The sequence below is a fragment of the Rhinolophus sinicus genome, linkage group LG11 (genome assembly GCF_036562045.2).
Source record: "Rhinolophus sinicus isolate RSC01 linkage group LG11, ASM3656204v1, whole genome shotgun sequence".
NCBI lineage: Eukaryota > Metazoa > Chordata > Mammalia > Chiroptera > Rhinolophidae > Rhinolophus > Rhinolophus sinicus.
Genome location: NC_133760.1, coordinates 15,658,375 through 15,682,081, shown reverse-complemented (window position 1 = coordinate 15,682,081; position 23,707 = coordinate 15,658,375). Strand labels below are relative to the sequence as shown.

Genomic DNA, 23,707 nt, shown 5'->3' with positions numbered 1-23,707 from the left:
CTAGGGTCAGGGAGAGAAAACAGACACAGGGCCTGTAGCTGAGCTGACAGGGACAAGCCACTGATAGAACTGTGATTTAGGAAATGGAAGACAGGAATTCCCTGAGACTGGCAGTTCTGCATCCCAGCATGCTTCTCGTTGCCTTGGCAACTCAACAGGTTCAACTTCTTTTCTGGGCATTGGTGTCTGCTCTGGCAGGAGGTGACAGAGCCCCTGGAGCGTGCAGATCTTCCGGGGGCAGGCAACTTGGCACTCAGGATAACTTTCACCTCTCTGCTGTGTCAGCCAGCCCTGGTTGTCATCCAGCCACCTGCATGGTCGTGTCCAACCAGCCACCCATCCTCCCATCCAGCCATCCACCCATTTTTTTTTCCCCCAGTAAGCAGTCATTGAGCACTTGCTGTATATCTGGCCTCATGCTTGCTTGTTCAGATAGATACGCATGTATGAGTTCCTGACCCTCCAGGTCAAACAAGAATACCTCTGTTGGTCCAGAGGTACCCGGGCAAGCACGGAATTCAGGAAGTCCCTAGCGATTTTCACCTGGCCTATGTGTGGGCCCATTTGGAAGATATTCTCAACACATCCCCACTGCCAGCCTGCCAGACCCTTCTAATATACCTGCAAGTTGCATGAATGCAATTACACTCCTCAGACTGTAATACGTTTCTTTTCCCTGACACTGCATGGTGGACTTCTTTCCACACTGACACATCTAGATTATAAAAGGGGTGAAACGCTTTCAGCAGCTTTATTTTATTCATTGTAAAGATGTACCATTGGTTTGTTTTACCAGCTCCCTACTGATTTATGTTTAAGCTGATCGCAGGCTTGGGCTAGTGCATGAATTATTTTTGTTTCCTCTGGGGTCTTTTTCTGTTTGTTTCTTTTCATCTCTCTTGTGTGGGAGGCTGTCCTCAGATGCCTGGTGACCTTTAGTTATTCATTCGTAGTAGAGAGTGGGACACCAAACACTGATTTATGTAAATGGGGAACAGGACCTCATTCACCGTGTGCAGTGAGGAGTCAGTATATTGCTGGAAAGTTCCAAGGAAGAGTGTGTTAGTTTGCTAGGACTGCCACAAACTATCCTAGACTGGGGGACTTAAACAATGGAAATTTGTTCTCTCATGGTCCTGGAGGCAAGAGGTCCAAGATCAAGGTGTTAGTAGGAATCATTCCTTCTGAGGCCTCTCTCCTTGGCTAGTAGATGGCCTTCTTCTCCTGTGTCTTCCATTGGTCTTTCCTCTGTGTCTGTATCTGAATTTCCTCTTCGTATAAGGACACCAGTTAAATTGGATTAGGGCCCACCCTAACAACCCTTTATAACTTTATTACTTCTTTAAAAACCCTACCTTCAGTCACATTCTAAAGTCCTGGGTTAGGACTTCAACATGAATTTTGGGAGGACATGACTCAGCCCATAACAGAGAGCCTTGCAATCACCGGCCTGAGGGGGGGCCCCTGGTGTGTGCAGGTTGGGTAGGATGCCTGGGGTTCTACCCGTCCCTCTGAAGGCTGTCAGTTCATCCTTTTATTTCCGTGCTGCCCCGCTCTCCTCCCAGGCTGGAGTCCGCTGCACCTCAGCCTCCACACGCATGTTCAACTATAGGTGTCCTTCACCTGGGGTATCTGTTACCACCCTCCATCACTTTCCAACTCCCCAAAACTTGTGGGAATCTGTCACCTGCTGCTGTCCCCCCTCCGGGGACTCTGTTTTATCCCCTTGCTGTAATTACACAGGGATCTTGGGAGGAAGATGAGATTGTATGTGTTCCGTCCAATGTGTCCAAGGAGAGGGAAAAGCCGCAGCCCACAGAGAAGCAGACTCAGACCCCGTTGGACCTGGTAGGAGGGGAGAGGTGAGATGGAGGCTACAGGTGGGGCCATGGGCCTGCCCTTTGAGTCCTGAATTCCTGATGCTACGCAGAGAGGGAAGGAGGCTCCCAGGTTTTGCTCTGCATGGCAGCAGGCCCCAGGCTAGAACCTGCCTTGCCTGCCAACCCCTTCTTCCGCTGGTTGTGTCATGGGTGGGACACTCTAGAGCCAGATACAAGGTGGGTGTCTGACACCTCCAAAATAATACGTGTTTTCCAAAGTGTTGCTGAAGCTGCTAACATGTTTTTAAAAACAATTTACACTTCCCTTGATATAAGGCAAATACCTTCTGTCACTGGGTGTGGGTCGGATGGGGGTGCCTGAGACTGGAGAAGCAGGATCAGAGCAGCTCTGGGTCTTGCTTCTCCCCGGGGCCTAAGGGGAGACTGTGGGGAGACCAGGCCTGAGGGAGGACCTGGTATCTTGGCGGGGAGGGACTTCAGGGCAGGCAGAAAGGGGCTGTACAGCTGTGGCAAGACGATCGGTGCTGATAATCTGTGTTTAGTCCTAGTTGAATTTTTTTCTTCACAGGTCTCTCTGTGTCCTGGTGGGGGGCGGGTTTGTATCTGAGGCTGCACCTCTCACTTTTGGCTTCTGTTTTGGAAATCTTGAGCTCATTGAGGAATTGTTCTAGGGAAAAGGACAGAGGGAATGTCTTTGAAAGAGGTGAGGCAGGGTCAATGTCCAAAACTGAGAGGAATGGGAGCTGCCCAAGGCTAGGAAGAGAGAGGTGTTTGGGGTTCCCTGGATAGTGGGTGACAGGCCCAGGGAGGTGGCATGACTGTGGGGGACACCAAAGGCAGAGGTCCCTTCCCAGATACCCCAGACTGCTTGGGTTGTTTTTTTTTTTTTTTTGGCATGACCCTAGATAGGGGGAGGGGGCCGTACACAGCTGAGCCTGACCCTCCCTTCAGCAGAACGGGGCCTGGAGCAATTTATTTTGACTTACAAGAAGTAAAGAAACTTGTGTAGTGGGACCCGAACTGCTCACAGCAAGGCCAGGCTTTACACGGTGTGTGACCCTTTCCTGAAACAATTCTCTAGCTAGTCTGTGTCGTGACAGTACCCTGCTGTGTCTGCACACTCAACGTGTCAGCTGCGGGATAAAAAGATAAGAAGGTGGAGAACCACAAAGGAGACACTTGGCTCCAGCTTCCCTATTGCGAGGGCTTCCACACTGTTTGCTTTCTGCGCGGGCCTCCACGGCTCCCTCCTGCCCAAGCTGGGAGTTTATCCCTCTGAGCCACAGAACTTCCAGCGACGCCTTCCTGACTAGAGAAACTGCCCGTCAGAGGACGGAGCAGGACCCACAGTTCCTGGTACATTAAAGAGGGACTGTCTAGGCCCTCTGGTACACACACACACACACACACACACACACACACCACTCTATCCCATTGGCCCCTGTTCACCAGCCAAAATCACACCCAGCTGAAGCGTCTCTGCCAAATCTAGCATCTCCTCACTGCAGAGGGGGAAGCTCTTTTCCCCGCTTTAACCCTCTGGGGCTTCTGCAGTGACTGCAGCACCCAACACTGATGAGAGCTGGGTAACTTCTTTACTCCAAAGCCAGAAGGGACGCGGGAAGCAGGGAGCTGGTGTGCAGTGCAGGAGCTTCCAGGAGCAAGACACTGCTCGCCTATCCTAAATGTCGCTCCTGGGTTCCTGTCTCCGTACAGAGGCCAGCCTAGCCTGGGAGCTGGGGCCAGGAGTTGGGGAGTCCCCATGAAGGACGACCATGCCTACTGTTGCCGAAAGCAGAGGTGGCCAGCACTGGGCTCTGGCCCAACCTAAACGCAGGGAGGAAGCATGGTCAGACCTGGCCCAAACCAGGGTGACCAAAGCTTGGTCTGACCTAAGATGTTCTACCTGTCCTTGGCGTGCACCTGTAGCCATCTCCAAATTCAAGGCCATTTGTCCCAGATATGCCTGGTCTGTAGCAACAGGAAACCCAAACTCCCCATATCCATGAATGAAACCTTTGTGGGAGGTGATAGAGCCTAACAGGAAGGTTGATGGTCTCTGAGGACCTTTTCTGGGAGCTCCATAACCACCCCAGGAAGCCCAATTCCAAGGTCTCTAGAGCCAGTGTTGGCTTTAGAGGTGTGCATTTATTTTGCTACCAGCAGAGGGCGCCATGAGCCAGCTCACTGCGTACTTGTATCTGCCCTGTCCTCCTCTGTCCTTCTGGGTCCTCTGACACTGGGCATCTCCCAGGACAGGACCCAGATCTGTTCCTATCTCTGTTTACCGCCAGCTACCTCCCCACTTCCCATAAGCATAATGGATGTCAGGACCAAGCACATGCTAGATACTTAATAAATGTCTGTTGAGTGGAAGGAAGGAAAGAAGCGAGGGGAAGACGGTTGGATGGATGGATGGATGGATGGATGGATGGATGGATGGATGGATGGATGGATGGATGGACCGATCGGTGGGTGGGTGGACGAATGGTTGGGTGGATGGTAGGATGGGTGGATGGATGGATATATGGGTGGGTGCACGGACAGATGGATGGATGAGTGGGTGGGTCAGTGGGTGGGTGGATGGACAAACAGACAGACAATGAATGGGTAGGTAAATATCCTATAAGAAGGAAGTGAGAGGGAATTCAGTCAAGGTTTATTGGTAGACTAAAGCCATAACCCCTGCTGTGGACTAAACTCTGTCAGGAAACAGAAAACTCTTCACATCTCCAAGTAAAGGGCCCAAATGCTGTTTTGGGTTTTTTGTTTTTTTTTCCAGCTCTTACACCCAGTGTTCCTGTGGTCTTATCATCAGGTTTCCCTCTGTCCTCCCTGTTCTCTGGTTACACCCCTTCCCCTCTCCAACCTGGTCTGGGCATTCACGACTAAGAACAAAAGCCTCGAAGAGGTTTCTGAGGAGAAACAGTGGTCCCCCACCCCACCTCTCACCCCCACTGCCCCAGGCATAACTGCTGGCCCAGCAAGGGCTGTAGGCCTGGAGTGGCCTGGCAGCAGGCCTCGTTCCTCACCCAGCGACATGGCCCTTCCCTCCCCTGCTTCTTATGTTCTTTAGCTTGTCCAGGCACAGGGGGGTGCTGCTATGAGTACACTAAATGGATCAATAACATGTCAGCCCTTTGCCAAGAACAAGCTGCATCAATCAAGTGCTGAGTGACAGCTAATCATTTTCACCTGGTGTTCACCCTTCCAAACATCCGCGGGCTGTGCTCCGAGGCCTGCTGGAGACTAGGCGGCAGTATCAGACTCTGCCCCCATTCCCTGCAGGCCGCGGGGGCTCCCAACACACATGAGTATGCAGTGTAGTGGGAAGCTGTACATGCCCTGGGCTCCTGAGAACATGCGTGCCATGAGTGTGAGCAGATCTACGTGTGTGAGCATACCTGGAGGATGAATGCCTGAGGGCTGCTCTGCAAGTGTGTGTCTAGGACTGGATTTGAGAATGTGCATGTCTGCTTGTGTGTGCAAGACTCTGTGCACGTCCATGCATGTATCTGTCCATGTGCGTGCCCATGGATATAGGAGCACATGAGTTTGTGAACATGTACCTCTTGTGTGTGTCTATGCAAGTGTGTGTGCTGGGTGCCTGTTTGTCATTGGGGTTCTGCTATACATGCCAGAGGCTACAACCCCCTGGGGTATTCCTGAGTTCTTTCCAGGAGAGGGCTGTCTTCAGGATGCCCTACCCTGGGCCATCTCACTGTCACTCCCCCTTGGCCAGTACCTGGAAGGGAGAAGTGGTAGCCTTGTGTTCACCCATTGTCCCCTTCCTAGGAGAAGGATTCTGGGCTGACAGAAACGTTTCAATTGAAAGGGATGGCATCAGGTCAGGCTAAATTCAGCTGCTGCCTCAGTGTCATCAGAACTCAGCTTCTCCATTCCTCACCTCTACTTTCTCCTTATGGGCTTCCCTTCCAGGCAGCCTTTCCCCTATGGGTGGTCCTGGCACCTCCAGGCCTCCATGATCACCTTAGTTTTGTCACCTCACCCTCCTTGAGCCAATTCCTAAGGCAAGGGACTGGACTATGCTAGTTGGTCCAGCTGAATCACATGCCCCTCACATGTGTGTGGTGTCATCTCATCAAAGCACAGGGGCTAAGAATGGGGAGGGGAAAGCAGGTGCTGGCGAATGGGAATGGGAAGATCAGTGGGCAGAAGCAGTCTATGGACACTTTGCTACCTGACATAGGTCTCACGTCCTGGTGCTAAGAGGTACATCCCAAAGGGTGCTGGGCCTGCCTCCTCGGTGCCCCCAGCCCCACATGGGGCTCACAACAGCCACTATGTAGGCCCTGGGTGAGGCCGGCTGCTCTTGCTTCAGGCTTTCAATGACCTTGGCCTCCAGCCATGTGCCCTTGACCTGGCTCCACTGGTTACCAGCCACCCAGGCCCTGAGCTGCGTCCTGCCCCTGAAACCCAAACCCTACCCCAGACTCCCTGGCCAGGCCCTGTCCAGTCTCCTCCACTGTTGCTCAATACCCTTCCTGATAGACCCTGGCCCGCAGGTGGTCTCTGCGCCCTGGGCTTGGGGCCCCTAGCCCTGTGGAGCCTCTCAGAAGAAGGGGAGGTGCTGGGCCAGGCCCTCACTCCCGAGGTCAGGTACAGTGTGAGGGGGCCTTGCCTTCCCCAGTGATTCTCTCATCCTAGATGAGGACACACATGGCCCCTCTGGGGCACAACCAGAGGAGCTGCAAGCAGCCTTCTGCAAAGTATGGCTGCAGGGTTGCTCGGGGGGCAGGCAGGCAGCTCTTCCAAGTCCCCATGAATAATTAAAAGCATCTTAAAATGTGTTCCTGCAGCCAGGAGGACGCCCCTCCCCCACCGTGTGTAGGAGCAAGCCCAGACAATGCCCCTGGGAGGGCCCCATCTGCTAGGGACAGCCCTGGAAGGGGGTAGAGGCCAGGCCCGGGCCTGCCCCTCCTGAGCCTGCCCCCCACCAGAGAGTCCCCACCCCCCGCCCCTGTCTCCTTCCCTGTCTCCCCAACCTGGGAACCCCCAGGTGAGGAAAGAGTCAGCCAGGAGGTCCTGCTGCAGATGGCAGGCATGGCAGGCCAGCCCAAGGGCTCACGAGCCAGGCTGCACTGAGAGGCTCACTTCTGGGTGGGGAGGTGGGGGGTTGGGGAAGACGGATAAGGGGCCATCCCCAGCAGCCCCTCCTCTCGGCAGCTGTTCCATGGCGCCCAGAGGAAGAGAGCACATCTGGTTAGACCCCAACTAAGGGCCAGGCTGGAGCAGGGCCAGCCTGTAGCTGCTTCAAGGCAGATCCCCGGAGGAGGGACCCTGCAGGTGGTAGGGAGAGGGGGCAGGTAGTGATTGCCCAGAGCTCCAGGCAGCCATTGAACTCAGCCATGCACGTGTACGTGTGTGTAGGGAGGCAGATATTGTCTTGAGAGCCATGAGTCTGTATGTGCAGGGGTGTCACACTGTGTGGGTGCAATAGGAGCTGTGTGGCTGTGTGTGTGACTGAGGGAACACACTGGGTCTCCATGTCTGTGGCTCTGCGTGTCAGAGACTTGATCAGGGCTAGGAGGTCCTGGGCCTGGAAGGGCATCTCCTTTCACTCCAGGCTGACCCTCGCACACAGCCCCAGGGCACTCCCCAGGCATCCTACACCTGAGCTATTCCACTCACTGCTGTCGGGGCTCCTTCCAGACCCTCACTCTGAGAGTTGAGCCTCGTCCTACTCCTTCAAACCTGAAATTCCTGGTAATGAAATTTGTGCAAGGTGAAAATTAAAAACCAACTGCCACATCTCTTTGGTCACCATGCCAGCCTGGGTTCCCTACTGGGCCCTGCATGGGGTCTTGGAGGCCAAACATGCTCTTCTCCTGACAGCTCTGATCGCCTGAAAGAGCCTTGGTTTCCTCGTTAGTAGAAACGGGTGACTCTTCTTCATCTGTTCCAAAGGCTACACGAGTGGGAGATAGGATTTCTCCCTCCCACCTGGGACCCCAGGAGTCTCAGGAGAGAGGCGTGAGGATGGGAGGGGTTCAGATGTGAGGGGAGCTAGGAGGACCAGGCTGAGGCATTCAGCTGCAGGTGACCCCTCATTTCTGGCCCCGGCATTCCCTGTCCCTTTGTGTTCCCTCATCCAGTCATGATAGATGCTTTGGGAGGTTTAGGTCAGAGTGGCCTGGGCTCAGCTGGACTTGCCCACCCGGGACACTGAGAATGGGGCCATTCAGGGCTCTCACCTGCAGGTGGTCCTGTCCCCATGAGCCCAGAGAGAGGCAGCCAGGATTGGGCATCATGGTCATTGCTCGCTGAGGTGGGGGCTCCCTGCGTCCTTCCTCTCCTTCCCGTCCTGGACCTGGAAGGTTGGCTAGGAACGAAGTTAACCCAGTTCTGAGGCTTTCATGGAACTGGAGAGGGGGCCCTGGGGCCACTGAGCTCTAGAGATGGCCAGGCAGCACGCGGGAGTGCAAGGTGGGGAGGTAGGGGACAGAGGTAAGCACGTACCAGGTCACACTGGTGCTGGCATTGGGCCACGTAAGTGTGAGGACTCAGCCGGGGGTAGTGGTGAGGCTGAGGCCTCGAGAGCTCCCTTCTAGGTGGGAGAGAAGACGGAGCTGTGTCATTTCCCGGGAGCAGAGAGAACCACCAAGTGTATGCCTCTTGGCAACAGTGCTTGGCAAGGGCAGGTCTGAGTTTGCTTCTCCATCCCACTGCCACAGAGGAGGGAGCTTCCCTGGCAAGCGGAGAGGAAGATGTGGGCCGAGAGGTGTGAGCAAGGGGAGTGGGAGGAAAATGTGACAGCAGGCTGACATTCGGGGCTCTCTCAGCTGCCTGGCCTCAGTGCCTCTGCTTCCAACCCACACCATCAGCCCAGCCTGGCCACACTCCCTGATTGCTCCTGACCTGACAAGTCCCCTCCCAGCACATGTAGGTGCCAGGACAATGTACTTCATCCAGAATTACTCAGAGGCCCTTGGAAGCCATGTGTCTGGCTCCTCAGATGGACCCCACAAATCACAAGCCTCTCATACTACCTCTCTGTCTTCAGAATCATGTGTTTCCTTGCTGAGCCTGTGTTCCTGCCAGGGAAAAACCTGGTACCACGGGCATCCCCTCCTGGAAGTCCTCCATTGGTATAGCTTGGGATGGAAAAGCAGGGCCAGACCACAACCTCCTGCTAACCCAGGAGGCTGAGCCAGGCTCCCATGGCAGCTCTGAGCACCACCGGAGTCCCCCCCGTGTGGGGCCCAAGGGCCCTGCGCCTGAGTATGTTGTGTGTGCACTCAGGTTGCTGTAGGCCTGTAGGCATGTGCATTCCCACCCATGCGTGTCTGTATAAGTGGGTGCCACGTAGTTCTGAGTGGGCCCGGGGGAGCTGAGCGTCTGCAGCAGGCCAGTCGCCGTGGCCAGCCGTTCTGGGGGTTGGGGGCTGCTGCTCGCCAAGGGTTGTGCCTCTCCTTGTGGCTGGCTTCCTTATTAGCCCATTTTGTGAGCAGACTCAGGAGTTCATGTTGTGAATCTGTCCATTTGCTCCCGTCTCCTCCATGCTCCCTGGGGAGAAAGAACACATGTTAAATATTTGCAGTTTTGCTGCATTAGGTTTTAAAGTTCAGCAGTAATTACCGTGACCAGGTGCCAAGTGAAGCTGCTCCCTAGGGAAGCCTCCCTGTGCAGCGGGCTGGTGGCTTCCCTTCCAGGCCAGCGTCTGTGTGCTGTTTCCACAAACCTGTGTGCCTTCCCTTCCCGAGTCCCTCTGCCCTGGGCCGCACTGCCTTGTTGAGCCCCAAACCCAGCCAGGCTATACCACCTGTGGGGGGGGGGCATGGATGGATGCCCTTCAGCTGGTGCTTTCCCCACAGGGCCAGGGCCAGGGCTGTGGCAGCCCAGCAGCAATGTGGGGTTGCTGTGAGCAGAGCCCGGGGGCTCCATCGTGCACCTCAGCCCCCATGGCAGTCCACACAGATTCGGGCCTAACAGGCGGAGCCGTATCTCCAGAATAGATTTTAATTATTTGTTCCAGACCTCCAGCCCACCTGTCTCAGACTCCTTAGATACCCTTTCAGGTAAATTCAGTCCAATCCATGATTTCCTGGACAAATTCGGGATAATGAACACATTCCCATCTAGTGTATAATTCTCTGCAGGCTCAGACCTGGGCGAAGGGTGGCATCCACGTCCTCGATTTGGTTGCATGTAGATGCTGCTGTTAGGGTGCTCCTGGGGCAGGGGGGTGCCCGTTGGCTTTCTGGGTAATGGCTGCATCTCCTCCTGGCTTTCTTTCAGGACTACATGGCACCTCCCTCACCAAAGGATGTCCTTCAGGTCCAAAGAAGGGGTGGGGAGGATGGAGTGCCAATTGGTGCCAGGCAAAGAAGGGCATATTTGGGCTGAACCTCACATCCCCATGCCCCATGGCCTCATGCAGTCCTGGGCGAGAGCGCCTAGCATGTCCCCTGATATTTGGGTTTGGTTTGAGAAGCCTCCCAGCCTCCCCTTGCCATCTCTGAGCTGGCTGTGGGTACCCAGACATGCACCTGCCCTCTGAGGCTCATAGCCCACTGGGAAGAGAGGTGTGGGGTAGCCCAGCGAGTAGGGGATGGAGGAAGAGAGGCAGACCCCACCCCTTCCAGCTCGCTGGGAGACTGTGAGCTGAGGTCAAGAGGACCTGCTCTCGCCTCCAGGGAGAGAATACACCATAAGGCAGTCTTGCCCGGTGAAGGAGCCTTGGGCCTCAGGATGGAGGCAAGCTCAGACACCCATGGTGTCAGCTGCTCTACTCCAGCGTCTGACCCTGCCCTCTGTGGACCATGTCTGGGTCCTGTCGGAGGGGCAGACAAGAAGAGCATCTCACCAAACGCTGACAAAGCATTCTGGCACGGGGAGCTGCTCTGCTGGCATCTCGCAGGGGTGGAACGGAGGGAGGACGGGCCCACCCCCGTTTTGTACCAGAACACCCTGCCATTTGGGCATGCCAAAAGCTCCAGGTCTCAGTTGCCCGTGGAATTTAGTGGGAAATCCAGCAGAAGCCCAGAGGGAAACAGGCCGCCGTCATTTGAACATTCGACTGAGGGCGGAACTGTTTCAAGCTCAGCCAGACAGCTGTTGGCAGGATTCGTTCCTCTCAGGCTGTTGGCCAGAGAACTCCCTGGGTTCCTTGCTGTGTGGGCCTCTCCATAGGAAAGCTCACAACCAAGAAGCTGGCTTCTTTCAGAGCAAGTAAGTGAGAGAGGGCGAACAAAACAGAAGTTTCTGTCTTTGTGACTTACTCTCAAAAGTGACATCCCACCACGTGGTGTGTGTGTGTGTGTGTGTGTGTGTGTGTGTGTGTGTGTGTGTGTGAGATGCCTGTCTCTAGGTCCTGCCCACATTCATGGAGAGGGAATTGCAAGGGCAAGTTACCAGACAGTGGGGCCACTGGCGCCATCTTGGAGGCTGTGTGCTCCTGGTGGGATGTGATTGAGGTGCTTTCATGGGGAGATGACATGTTCGGATTTACTATGTAAAAGTATCACTCTGGCCGCTGTGGAGAAACAGGTAGGGTGGGGCAAGGATAAGGAGGGAGACATTTTGGGACACACTTCACTTCCCTGAGATTAGTTTCCCTGTCCATAAGGTGGTATAAAGTCAATAATAGAGACTTCCTCAGAGGACATCATGAGAATTAAATGAGATAATATGGGGAGCTTGCTGGGTATGACATGTGGTCTGGGCAGACATGTGGTCTTTTTCCTTTGGACACACCATTGCCCACCTCACCTCCCCGTGTCTGGCATATACTGCCATCCCCCCTCCACATACCAGTTCACTGGATGTGTCTTTGTGGGTCCATATGTGAATAATGATTGGAGACAAGGTTCAAGTCTTTCCCTTGAGCTCCAGGCCCCGGGTGGGAGGGGCCAGCCCCAGTCTCTGGTTTGCCCAAGAAGAGCCTGGGCACAGGAGAGGTGTGAGGTTGCGCTGCTCTCCTTGTGGGTTGCCTAAGACCCCGTTTCCACCTGAAGCAGCTCACGCCTCAGGGAAGCAGGAGGGCCATCTCAGCACCTCCATCACATGGCAGACATTAGCGTGCAAGGGTAGGGGGTCCCTTGCCCACATACTGGGACAGCTGAGCCTCCACTTTTACCCCACCAGTTCTGCCACCACACGGAAGGTGGCTCTGTGAGTTCAGCTGAGAGCTGGATGTGCTCCATTGTGATGCTGCCTCTTTCTTTTGAGCGTCTGAAAAAGAGCCCCCTGAGGCTCGTGATTGCCCTTTAAGGATGAGATCAAGCACAGTGGCCCATCACACAGGACATCCTCTTGTCTGACCCTCAGACCAAGAATCCTTGCTCGGCATTGGCTGTTGGGAAGCTCACGCCTCGTGTATGAGCCCACGTTCTGTTTCTCCCCTGGCTGGGGTACACTACAATACCGTTCTGACACTAATACCTGGAGTGCGTGTCGCCCCCACAGTGAGCGGCAGAATCCTCCACAAGACTGAGCTTACTGCAGACACCAGCCCCAAGTGGGGTCCCCAGGCCAGCTGCACTGATGTTCAACGAGCTACAAATTTAGGGGGATCCCATGACCTCTTTAAGTTTGATAATTCACTGGAAAGACTCACAGAACCCAAGAAAGTGCCATATTTACAATTATAGTTTTATTATAAAGGATACACATAGGGCAAAGTCTGGGAGGGTCTTGAATGCAGAGCTTCCAGGTCCTTTCTCCATGGAGTCAGGGCACCTCACACTCCTGGCACGTCAACGTTTTCAACCAGGAGCTCCCCTGAGTCTCGGTGTCCAGAATCTCTACGGAGATTTCAGTACGTAGGCCTATCAATTAATCATTGAGCACGAGATGGAAGTCAATCGCCAGGTGCCCTCCCTTGGTCAGGTCCTGAAAGTTCCACCCCTCCCGTCAGGTGGGTGAGTTTTCTGGTGACCAGCCCACGGCCTGAAGCTGTCTTGGGGCCAACCAGCGTTACCTCATTAGCATAACACTAATCACTCAGGAAATTCCTAGGGTTTTAAAGCTCTGCACCAGGAACCTGAGGCCCAGGACCAGTTACATACTTTATTATACCACAGCCCATTCCCAAGTGAATCCGCCAGCGTGAAATCAACTTTCAGCCTTACGTCTGGATCCGTCCATATCTCCTTACTTGTTTTCCCCTCCTCTGTCAGTCTCACTTTTAATCCATGCCGTTGTTTCTTGTACACCATCCAAAAGCCTCAGCACAAGACGGAGTAGAATAGATAAATTATCGCTGGCTCTAGCTTCAGCTCCAAAACATGGAAGGTAAGAGCCGAAACTACCTGTGTGTGTCACACATGACCTCTAGGAGCACCGTTTCCTGGGCCTCTGCTCCACACCTGCAGCCTGTGGCAGAGACTTCAGTGGCTGACCTCGTGGGTCCTCCATGTCAAGGCTCATTTCTCTATGCGTAAACAGTGACAGGGACCCACATAGCATGACACGGGGGCGCTGCCCCTGACACAGGTGGGGTGGAGATGAAGGGATGGGGGGTTGGCTAGCCAGGCCAGACCCCAGGCTCGTAACTTCTAGAAGCATGCCCTTCCATTGTCACCCCAACTGCAGGAGCTCAGTGAGGGGAGAGGAAGGAGGGACGGCACTCACCCAGTGCCCAAGCCAGGAGGGGCAGCAGCAGCAGAGTCTGTTGAGCGTGGCGACCCACCGTCTTGCTCCCAGAGCTGCCCCAGGCTGGCTCTCTCCTGCCTCTTGCCACCACGACCAGCACAACACCCCAGAAACTGGACTTACCTTGAGTACCTTCCCTGCCTGGGGGCAGGGGGAGCAGGTGAAGACCCTGTATGGTGAGGTCTCACTGACAACCATGAATCCTTCCCAGCTGGTTCCTGAAACATCTCCCAACCCCTGCATGAAGCTGAGCAGAGGTTGAGCAGGGTCTCTGTCTGAGGGTCCTCCACAGCGTGGCCCAAGCAGGGCCAAAGGCCATAGCAAACATCAGGCAGAGAAGTTCCCGGCCCAGGGGACAAGGAGCAGCTTTTAAAGGCTTGTGCTTACTGGCAGGCAGCAGTGCCAGGCCTGGCTTTTGATCAGAAAATCCCAGCTGTTGGCAGAGACTAAAGACAACCCCTAGAAACAGACTGGCTGGGAAAAGATGGAAGAGAGGGTGGGGACAGCTCTAGGCCCCCTCCCCCGCTGGCACACAGCCTCCTACCACCCTGGCCAACCTTGCTTCTCAGCGGGGAGCAAAGGGGCACATCCAGACAGGCTTCAAATGCCTCACACACAGAGCAAGCAATTGAGCTGGAGAAGAGAAGAGAATTCACAGACTGATAGGGAGAGGCGTCAAGTGTGCCCCTGGCAGTGTGAGAACAAGGATATAAGATGAGACATGCCTGCCCCCAGCCAAGTGCCTCCCTCCTCCTGACTCCCCAGCCCACAGGCAGCCAGAGGGTCTGTTCTAGTGCATTCTCTCTCTCTCTCTCTCTCTCTCTCTCTCTCTCTCTCTCTCACACACACACACACACACAGCTCTCTACAGCAGCCATAGAAAATCACACTCTCTGCTTTCTTCCAGAAGATCGCTCACACTTGTGAATGGAATAGAATGTCCCCTCCACCTGTTTCTAGGTAAAGACGTGTGTTTGCCAAGGTGCCATCCTATCACCGACAAAGAGGACTATTCCCCACTGAGCAGCCACAGGGCCCTCATCCCAAAAAAGCCAAGACTTGGGGTGACTGAGACAGACACCGGGGGCAGGGGCGGGGTTCCAGCCCCAGTCCTCTCTTGGAAGGGCTTCTTGCCTCACTCGCCTGTCATGGACCCTCAGCCTGGGGACAGTCTTAGAGGTCGTCAGGGTGGAGGCAGCCTGTGGAATTCCTGCCAGAGCATGTGCTCCCCTGAGTTTGGGGAGCAAACGCTGCCCCCAGTCTGAATGGTTGGCTTTCATTTTTGTTCCTATCAATTGTGCCCACTGAACAGAGAATTGGGACCCAGAAGGGCAAGAAAAGAAGCTGGAGGACCGACAAGAGAGCGCCTCGAAGACCAGGTGCATTTGGGAGTTGGAGTGAAGAACTAGCAAAGAATTCAGTACTGACCTGGGACCCCTGTGTGCCTTTCCCGGTGCCTGCCGGATGCTACTCCCGGCCTTCCCCACACCACCCCACCTCCTGGGCCGCTGTCCTTCTTGGTCAACTATGAGCATGCTGGGGTCAGGGAGGGAGCCTTAGTCTAACGAGGGGCTCTCAACCTTGGACACAGGTCAGGCTCACACCAGGCTCTTCTAGACCCTCCAAATCGGGATGGGGAGTGGTGCTTCCCACAGGCACTTAGAAAGGTTCCCCAGTGGGTCTTGGTCTTACTACTGGCCAGACAGCTTCCCCCTCCCCCTCCCTTGTCTATGATTTGCACTTGGCTGTGCCTTTAGCCTGGTACTGCCATCTCCAGAGAGGCAGACCTCACTTTTACAGAAAAGGGATCCTTCTGAGACACTTTGGGGTGTTTGCTTGAGCACAGACTGGATGTATAGTCCACTGCCTGCGGGGCCAACTGGGGTGACCACTTACCTGGCAAATGAGTCTGGGGGAAGCTTTGGGGACCTGGGGCACTATAGGAAGGCGGTTCCATGACCTTGGGTCTGTGGGAAATGTCCTATCTAGACTCTCTGTTCCTGAAGAGATGCACTAACACCACCAGGTACATTGGCCACCACCCCCGCCCCTGCCTCCTTACTCCACATACAGAAGTTGGGGGTCTGTTGCCATGTAGGATACAGCCCACAGCCCTGGCCCCAATATATGTGAAAGAAAGAATGTGTGGTGTGTAATTATCATTCCCTGCCCAAGCTCAGGGCCAGTGGGACATGCACTCAGAGTTGTCCCCAGCAGTGGAAATTGGCTGCCCTGGTGACCAGGAATAAGAGTTTGTTGTGGCCGTGATTAGAGCTGAGACAAATGGGGGGACAGTTCACCTCCCCATGCTGCTATGGTCTAACAATCAGCTTTTCAAAAGCCAGAAAAAGGCCACAGGACAGAACTCCAGGAAAGCAATGTCGCCAGGGGACACCTGGGTGTGTCTCACTCTCTGAAGTGTGGCGTCCTCCCAGGGCAGGTGTCCTAGTCAGCTCTTTCCTTGGGCTCCCCTGGGGCCTCTTCCCCCCGTCCTCTGCCCAGCTCTGGCCCCTTGCCCAATCCTGGGTTTCTCACTCATCCTCCCCCACCGTTTGTTATGTCGCCTTTGCATTTGATAGCCCTGAACCTGGCCCCCAGGCTGTGACAGTATTTATCTCCAAGTCCTGGAGATTTTTCTCCTGTCACCTTCAGCAACAAGTGGTTGCAGTTTTCATTATAAGACTTAAAAAAAAAAAATGTAGCTGAGAAAAGAGCTATGTGCCTTCCACCCTACACTGGGAACATCTTGACATTTAAATCCAATTACCCTCTTCCCATTCTTGATGAGGATATGACATGCAGCCAGAGAATGTTCTGCTAGATAAATACATCATATCCTCTGACTGCTCAAAACTTCTCAGGGCTGATCTGGGGACTCTGTGTCCCCTGGCCACCGTCAGCCAGCGTGAGAGGGTGGGGTCGTGGTCTGGCCATGTGAAAAGGCCCTGAAAATGTGTATTTGGAACATTTTTTGCAGCATTTGATCTCTTCCCTTCCCTGAGTCATTAATTGGGAAAATAGAACAACAACAGACGCAGGACGACTCTTGTCAACCTTTGTAAAGAGTCTGCGGTCATTCCAAGCTCCCAGCCACGAGCTTTCAGCAAAATGCCACAAACTAGTTGGCCGTAGTCGAGCAGGATTAATTAAACACATTCTCATACTACTTCAGGACTGCAGTTCTCTCAGAAGCAACGTGCAATGGACTCCAAAGGAATCCAAAAGCCAGGAAGGAGCACTGTGCTATTATTCTGATGTCCGTACCAGTTTTCTTTGTCGTCTGGAGAGACAGAGTGAAAGTTCTTTAGCAAGTGCACTTCATCTCTGGGTGACCAGACAGTTCCCTGGCTGGAGAGGGAGACAGTGAGAGGAGAGGAAATTGCCAGGATTCATTAAGGCTGTGAGAATCCTGCCACTTCTGCCTTCCAGAAGGACTCCTGAGTATGGTCTGAGTTGGGGAGACCAGGCACGGCTCCCCACCCCAACCTTGACCCCCTGCAGAAATCCACTCGCCACTTATAGTTACAGGGTTTGCCTGGACTATCCTCACTCCATTTCCATCTGGAGAGGGAGAGGGAGAGAGAGAAAGAGAGAGAGAGGTGTCAAGGAAAATGTAAGTTTATGGCGATTTAGAGTCTCATTTTAACTTAGTTCCAACCACCTAATGTCTTCCCCAGCTCACTCCCAGCCGTGACTGTTACCAGCCCGAGCTGACCTCCCCACTCCCACAGGATGGAGTACAGCCAAGCAGAGAAAGGTTAACGGAACCCTCAGAAGTCAGGGAGGCAGGAAACCTTCCCACCCTCCCTTTCTATCAGTGCTGGCTGACCAGTCGCCTTCCCCTCCTGAGGATCTGATCGTCTTCAGCTATGCACCTTCGTGGTATTTGCAGTTGTTCAGCCCAAATGACACTGTTCTATCCTGCATTCTCAGAGCTGGTTAATAAATAGATATTAAGTCACTTACTTTTTGCTACGGATCACGGTGTGAGACTCCAGTGGTACTTACATTTGTGAATGCATGGGTGTGAAACTGTGTATGGGCTTGTGTGTTAAATGGAATTCAAGACTCATTCCATCAGCCCCAAAACATTGCTTCCTAGAGTTCGCATGTATTTATGGATTTTTACAAAAACACATTTTTGTCTCTTCTGATATTCCCTGAATGCTTAGGTAAGAGTTGAAAATGAGATCTTTCTTCTCGGACATCCAGGCTCTGGGCATCTCTCAGAAAGAGAAGGTCAAAGGATAGAAGGAGGTCTTGGCTGACAAATAAGTGGCCATAGAGGACCAGACAAGCCCACATCCTGGCAAGTGGTACTTCACACTAAAGGCTCAGACTGGTGCTGTCTGGTTAGAGGAGGTCAACTCTCAGAAGCAGGGGTGAGACGGGGACCCTGTCGCTCTCCTTATCAGTCCTTCCATACTAGCTTTAAAAAGAAAGTGTGTGCTTTAAAATAGTTTCTAAAACAATTTGTAATAGATGCCTGTAACATGTCCTAGAATCAGATGTAAACATGAGGTTGTGCTGGAATCATCCAGTAAGCCATAGGAGCCCTGAGTAGAGAAACTCAGTCTGAGCAGCAAACCTCACGCAGGTCCTTTCAAGATGGCCCACAGCAGGTTATGGGACGCCTTGGGGGAAATCTGCGGTACCTGAAGGTGACGGCATCTCTCCAATGACGCTCAGGGATCCTTCTCAAGACTGTGGGTATCTGTTTGCAGAACTACTTCACAGAAACCGTGTGGCATACTGAGTTCAACGTCAGAGCACCTGCCAGGCGGAGAAGACTGGTCCCTGTGGTCTTGCAGCCTGTGTGGACATGTGCCATGGGAAGGTGGGTCTGGGACAGAGACTTGGCCACTCCAGAGAATTAGTGGAAACAGCCTTCCAGTGAGAGGAGAATCACTCTGAAACAGACCTAGACTGACAGAGAGTAAGACACACCCTTAGGCTCCCGTGATCAAATCATAGTGTGGAGTTTCCACTAAAGATCCATAGAAAAGGGTCTTAAAATTTGGTCTCTCTCTCTCTCTCTCTCTCTCTCTCTCTCTCTCTCTCTCTCTCTCTCTCTCACACACACACACACACACACACACACACACACACACTGCTCACCATTTCAGGAAGTTCAAGGATCCTTGAAGGCCATTACATGTTCACCTAGCTGTCTTTCCCACTGTACAGTTAACCTCTCTGGAGATAAATGATCTATTTTTCTATGAGCCCAAGAACTGGTGTCATGTGCACGTGCAAATCTTGGTTTCTGATACTCCTTTTTGACAGGGATGGAACAGAACCTCTTTGTCAGAGCAGTGTCACATACCACGTACCTGAGGCCGTGTACATCTTCTCTAGCAAGATACCACACCTGACACAGAGGTTACAGTCGGGGCCACCACTTGACAGAGTGCAGTAATCTACTTCTCCCCCTTCAGGACCCATCATTGTCTTTTGTCGGGAACAGACTGGTGAATTACACAGTGATTTGATGGCATGACTCCGCCTACATCTTTTAGGTCTTTAAAGGCGGCACTAATCATTGCCATTCTCCCAGAAGTAATATCTTGGCTCAGGGGATTGGGTAACTTTCAAAGGTTTCCACTAAGATGGCTCTTACCACCCACAGATCAAGGTCATAGGGGTTCTGCCAGCTGTCACATGTGTCCCTTCTGACCATGCATCCAGAGACCAGGAAAAAATGATCACCAGGGTAGGGGAGTCGGTGAACCTGACTTGAGCCAGATTTGGGCTGTTCATTACCTGGAACAGCCCTGTCTCCTCTCACTCTACCAGGGCAGCTACAGCGACACTTCAGGTTCTCAAGGGTCAGGTCTCCAGGTGCAAATGTCTACTCGGACAAAAATCTAGAACTGTTTGGGTGTTCCCCTTCCCCCTAGGTGGATACTCATCCAAATAAATGGCTACAGGTCACTTTGGGGAAGGGCTGGGAAACACTACTCTGTACTGTTGCCATGATGTTACAGGATTCTTCCTCTTGGGGACCTGATCTCCCCTTCAGTCATTGAGTTCTGGACCCGAAAACTGGCCAAGGGATTGTGCCTTTTTTTCGGGACAGCTGCCCTCAGCCTCTTGATTTGCCATCTTGATTTTTTCGGTTGCACGTATTGGTCAATAGCCTTGTTGGCCGACCATCTTTCTTGCCCTGAGGGGTGCCCTGTTCTATTAACCATCTCCATAGCTCTCTGCAGGCCAGCTCCTCTTGATTGCTGCACTGATATTGCTACTCCTTACGATTCATTGATGGTGACTAAGCCTCGTGGTTTCTGGTATTTCAGGATCCTATTGTCCCCCTTGATATTGGGGAGTCTGGGTCTGTAATGTGGGTCTCCACATTCAGCCCTGGCCTAGAGAGAAGAGCCATCACTGAGCTTCTGCTGGTACTCTTCTCACCGGTGTATTCTCTATTGCTTTAGACAAGGGAGTTTGCTCCAGGCCCTCCCAAAATATAGTCATGTGGTGGGTTTCCCAGCCTTTCGTAGGCCCCTTCGGCACCATCACCCCTGTGAGCCTCCACGGTCTGCACAGCAGGTGCACCATCTCTGCTTCACTTAGTGTGGGCCATAGCCTTCCCCACATTTCTAAGAACCATCCTAGCAGCCTGCAAGCATCATCATCTGGGGTCCTTCCCATACTGTTACATCCTGTATCCCAGGAGAAGGCCCCCCATCAACTGTTCCTCCTTCTCCAGCTTTATGTTCTGCTCTCTTAGCTAACACCCTCAAGTCAAGTTCTGTGTGTACTCCTGGCTCCTGCCAGTACCTGTTTTCTAGATCACTCACCTCTCAGGGTATAGCCCCTCCTCTTCACATGCATCAATCCAGATGTCCCCATCCCATTTCTCAGGACCCAGTTCCTTCTCAATCAGATACCTGACATTGCGGGGAGCTAACCTTCTCTGCAGCTCGGCTACTCTTACGACTACGTCCTGGGACCGGTCCTCCTCCTGTGGAAGACGAGAGTGTCTTTATAGGCTGCCAAAGAGGCACTAGCCAACCAACTCCATTGTCCCTAAATTACTACTTACCCCGTATTTCTCAGCCTCCTGACACGTTATTACACACCAGCCCATTGCCTTCTACTGGTATGCCATCCTACTTCACCACCAGTACAAATGTTCACAGTTACATTCCTGCCTTTTGCCAGGGCGATTTGTGCCCCATCTAGCACCAGTGCTGGGGTCTCGTTGCTGGCTGGTCACCAGGTGATTCAACTCTAACGTTTCACCTTAGCATCTGCTTTCTTGGACCACTGGTACCATCTGTCTGATTCTAGGGAAGGAGACTGAGAAAATGTAGGATGTGTATGTGTTCTCTTGGATCAACACCTGTCGGGGAAGGGAAGGAAGCAAGAGTGGGCAGAAGGAGAGGTCAGGCTGTGATGTAGTCAGCCAGTCCCACGTGGAGCTCTGGAGCTGGGGTGACCTGCAGAGGGGTCCAGAATTGATGCAAGGGGCCTGCACCTTACTGTTCACATCAAGCAGTTGCTGGATGCAGGCAGCCCCTGGGAAGAAGATGTGACCTTGGGTGAGGCGACTTTCTGTGGCCGAGAGTGATCTCCGGAGGGAAACTCAGCTGTGAGCTGTGTCACTCTGCTTCCACAGCGGCCACTGCACTCGGGCATACCCGTAGTCTTATCTGACCCCAGGCTCCCGGCAGCCTTCACCTCTCACTGTGAGGGGCCCCCACTCACTGGGCCCCTCATTCCACACAGGACAAGGAATGCCTAAGGCTTATTGGGTGGGGGGTGGGGACAGCGTTTCCAAATTGCTTTGCTTATTCAAGGATCATTGAAAATTGACTCTAGCTAATGTTATTGAATTCACTTTTTTTTCTTTTTTCAGTTTTATGAAAGCCTTTTCCTTCCAGGTATTACTATTTCGTGTCTGAGATACAAGCAAGATCTCAGCAGAACTGAAATAGCATTTTTTTTTAACCTGGCACTGTACAGTTCTAAAATATGTTCACACAATTTTTATCAATTTGATTGAGATATAATTTATACACAGGAAAATATATTCGTTGTGAGTTTAACAAATGTGTTCTATCACCCCAATCCAGATACACATTTCCCTTACCCCAGAACATTCCCTCATGCCCGTTCACTCAAGCCCCCTCCACCATGGCCCCCCCCAGGCAACCATGGATCTTAATCCATTGCCAGAAATTAGCATTTTATATAAGTGAGATGCTGCAGGAAGTACAGTAGGGCTTACTTCACTCAGTCTGATGTTTGTGAGCTTCACCCATGTTGTCTTGTGTATTGGGAGTTTGTCTCTTTTCTATGGACAGTGCTATTCCATTGTATGGATGTGCCACAGTTTGTTGTCCACTCAGCTGTTGGTGGGCATGTTCTTTGAGTTTCCTGCCGCTTAGTGAAATTCAGGCAGGAGGTATGACCTGCCCATAGCCAGGCAGCAGGGGCACTGGGAGGCAGGCTCCATGCGCCAGGAGCCAGGCTTCCCTCCAGCGTCACGTAACAAAAGAGCCCTAGAAAATGTGACCTGGCCAAATAACTTGTGCATCTTGTCCTTCCTTCCGAAGCGCGCATTTTTCCAGAAGATGCTCTAGGCATTTTCTTTGGCTGCTACTTGAGTGAGCATCGTGCCAAGCAATCTCAAGTCTCCTTTCTTAATTCAGGGTAATAGAAATGGAGGGACAGACCTGCAGAGCCATGGGTTTGGGCACATGCATGTCAAACGGACTATATGTCATGACATCAGACATTCTGAGAAAATTGCTTTTCCTCTCTGAATGTCAAGTCATAAATAATTTCAGCTTGGGAAGAGCCCTGCTAGGTATGTGCTTGACTTGACAGGGAGTGGCCTGTAAATACCATGAGCCATAGAACGAAAAATGAGATGACAGATTTGTGGGGTCACTTCTAGTCTGGACTTCGATATATGGCATTGCTGGGGGGCCCGCCCAGATCTGCTTTCCGAGTGGATGCAGCCATTCCAGGCTGCGGTGAGTGTGGGCTGTTCACGGCTCACAGCTGCATCCTGAATCAGAGATTTCACCTCAGCTGACAGACGCCTCTTCTGGAAGGTGATGCCTTCCCCCGGAGGTGGCCTACAATCAAGCCACATGCTAGTAAATGTGCTTTGGGGGCAAGGGACAAACAAACAAAGCCCTGGTTTGTAACATTTGCCAATTTCTGTGGTGTAAATACTCCCACTGTGGCCTATTGCAAGCTACCTTGCAAAAATAAATGATAAGTAGCTTAGGGGTATAAGCACATGTAAAAAAAATGACATTAAAAAGACAAATGAATGATAAACACAGAATTCAGTGTTTATCACTGCCTGGGGTGCGATGGGATGTGTGAGAGCAGCAGGGAGCTTCGATGCTACTGATGAAACTGTTTCTTAAACTGGGTGGTGAATACCTGGGTACGTGTGTTCTTATTCTTTGTATGGTATATATTATATGTTGTATACTTTCTATTGCGTGAATGAAATATTTCACAACGAAAATTATTCTAAGGAAGCCTTTTAAGCTTTGAACTTGTTTTCACCTGCACGTGTGGGGCATGGCTTTCAGTGGAGACTGAGGAAGCAACCAGAAGGCTGGTCTTGGTCTCCGTTGCGTCCACCTGCTGGGTGCATCTACAAAATTCACACTCCTGACGGGTTCTGTGGAGGAGAAGCGTAGCCCTGTGGATGGAGAATGCCATTTCCCTCAGGATGGGCAGGAGGAGGGGTGAGTGAGGGTAGTGGACAGAACTGCCCTATCCAGCGCCCCTCCCACTGAGGACCAAGGGGAGTGCTACCCCCACCTCACCCAGTGCAGTTCTTCTTTGGACATGGTGGGCTGTTAGAGCCAGGCCGTCCCACTGTCTGATACTCAGCACCCAGACCTTAAACGTCTAAATATGCCTAAGCACTTGCCAGCTCCAGGTGTTCTGCCTCCCTTTCCCTTCCAATGAGCTCAGGTAGCCCTCTCCATAGACCCTGCTGCCATTCCCGTCCACCGATATCCCATTGCAGAGACGGGGAGGCTCTGGTCCCCAGCTAGGGCATGCCCAGGGACAGACCCTTTGTCCTCAGGGTCTCTTGTTCATTCCTCTGTGGGGCTGCCTGGGCCTCTGGGCCTGTCCCTGAGGAGAAACCCAGAGTTACCCTCTCCCTGGGTCCTGAGCCACCCCTGCTTCATGCCCCCCCAGGCTAGGCCATTCAGTCCACAGAGACGGCCAGAAGAGGGAGCCACACCCCCATTCCACCAGCAGCC

General features: G+C 52.9%; 1 protein-coding gene and 1 long non-coding RNA gene across 3 annotated transcripts in view; one reads left to right on the top strand and one right to left on the bottom strand.

Moving 5' to 3' along the window:
- The window catches only part of CHST8 (carbohydrate sulfotransferase 8), a 116,228-nt gene that overhangs the window by 74,748 nt on the left and 17,773 nt on the right, over positions 1 to 23,707 (top strand). The gene's annotated exons all lie outside the window — the stretch shown is intronic.
- Positions 1,711 to 9,543, bottom strand: LOC141567459 (uncharacterized). The gene is made up of 3 exons (XR_012490100.1): positions 8,322 to 9,543; positions 8,057 to 8,184; positions 1,711 to 2,508 (listed from the first exon to the last, which is right to left on the bottom strand). It is a non-coding gene; the product is annotated as an uncharacterized LOC141567459 (long non-coding RNA).